A 1,792-nucleotide genomic window follows, 5' to 3' on the forward strand; every position below is an offset into this window, starting at 1 on the left:
GAAGGGACCTCCAAAGTGGAGCGGGGCTCAGTGAAGGGACCTCCAAAGTGGAGCGGGGCTCAGTGAAGGAGATGGGGGCAAAGGCGACTGGGGACATGGAGGGGAGAGGACAAAGCAAGGAGCCCCGGCAGCTGGCTCTCGTCCTGGGTCCTTCCCCACCCTCTAGCTCCCGGCTCCTCCCAGGCCTTGTGCCACCTCCTCCCCACCTCCCCTCTGGCCACATCGCCTCGGCTCAGGCCCAGGCCCCCTCATTTTGAATGCCAGAGGCACCCTCCTCCAGGCTCTCCTGCCCCTCTGCTCAACCCAGCAGGGGTTCTTCTAAAACACGGCCTCTGACCTGATTCCCTTTCAATCCTGGCTACACTGCTTCCTTGAGCAAGATACTTAGGAGCCTCAGTTTCCCCATCTGTAAAACGGGGATGCTAATGATAAGTATTACCTGTCTCTCAGGGATGCTGGGAGGTATAAATGGGGTGTCTGTAAGATGCTTGGTATAGTGGTGGCCCTAACCCCTTTCTATGGAAGCAGAATGGGTTCCTTAGGCCCAAAGCAAACCCAGATTATTAGGTTGACCCAAGTGAAATAGTCTTTTATATAAGTCAAAAATGGACAATTTCCTATGATCCAATTTAATAACATCTGAGGGGATTAGAAGAGTCCTTCTGTGTCCACTGGCCTAGACTAAGAATTAGTTACTTTTCTCTTGAGTGTTTACTACATATCATGTACTGAAATGATGCCTCAGTCTACGGATGCAAAGGATACTGAGCTTCTGAGAGGTGAAAATCGCAAAACTAGAAAGTGACAAAGCCAAGACTTGCTGCCTCCCAAGCCTTGTGTAACCACTATGACACATTGCTGGGTCCAGTGCCAGCAGGAGGTCATCATGAGGAATGTGATTCTGTCTCAGAAGGATGTCAGCAGCCATCACCCTAGAATCACGGGAACTCAGGACTGAAAGGGACCAGGCAGTTATGGCTTCATTCACAGGACATATCTGGTACCTGTTCTGGGTCAGGCCCTGGACCATGAGGGACTCAGGACCTGGTGGGAGAGAAGGAGACAAGCCAACAGACAACTAAACCCAAGGTACGGGCATCGCAATGGGGTTGCCCCACTGAACCCCTCAGCACCCAAGCCGGGTGCCCTGCCTGGGTGACAGGCAGGAGGAGGCCACAAAAGATGATCTTGGATAATGCCCCTCCCCTAAGTCCAGCCTGTCTTCCTGTCCCACTGGGCTTAAGGACATGGAGGGGGAGGAGAAAAGAACTAGATGAGAATATTGAGGGGCTAAGTTCTCAGACCCTGGGGGTGGCTACCTATTAGGGGTATCACCAGGGAAGTAGGGGGGCTATGTGCATCAGTGGGCTCCAAACTTTGTACGGCCAAGGAGCCTCGTCTCCCACATGAAATCACAGGTGGTTCCCAAGGGTTCTGTGGGTTCCCTTGGCCACTTCTCCACCCACACCCTGCTGGGCTCCTCATCTGGCAGAAGCTATTCCTCCAGCCCGTGTGTGGACTTTTCTGCCAGCTTCTCATGCTTCACACCCAAGTCAATGAGACAAGAAAAAAGGGAGCAAGAGGAGCAGGTACCCCTCCTTCTCCCTCCTGGAAGCTTTCCTGACTCCGCCATCCTGCACTGTCCTCTCCCCTCCAGAGAAACCTGGGGTAATATGTATAAATACAATACAATGTAACACAATGTCATTGTTCGCAACAACCAACCGACCACAGGTACTTCCAGTCGGCTACACAGTTGCCATCCCGCAGTAAGGCCCAGGGAGATCAAGTA

The sequence above is a fragment of the Pteropus vampyrus genome, unplaced genomic scaffold, assembly GCF_000151845.1.
Source record: "Pteropus vampyrus isolate Shadow unplaced genomic scaffold, Pvam_2.0 Scaffold179, whole genome shotgun sequence".
Classification (NCBI taxonomy): Eukaryota; Metazoa; Chordata; class Mammalia; order Chiroptera; family Pteropodidae; genus Pteropus; species Pteropus vampyrus.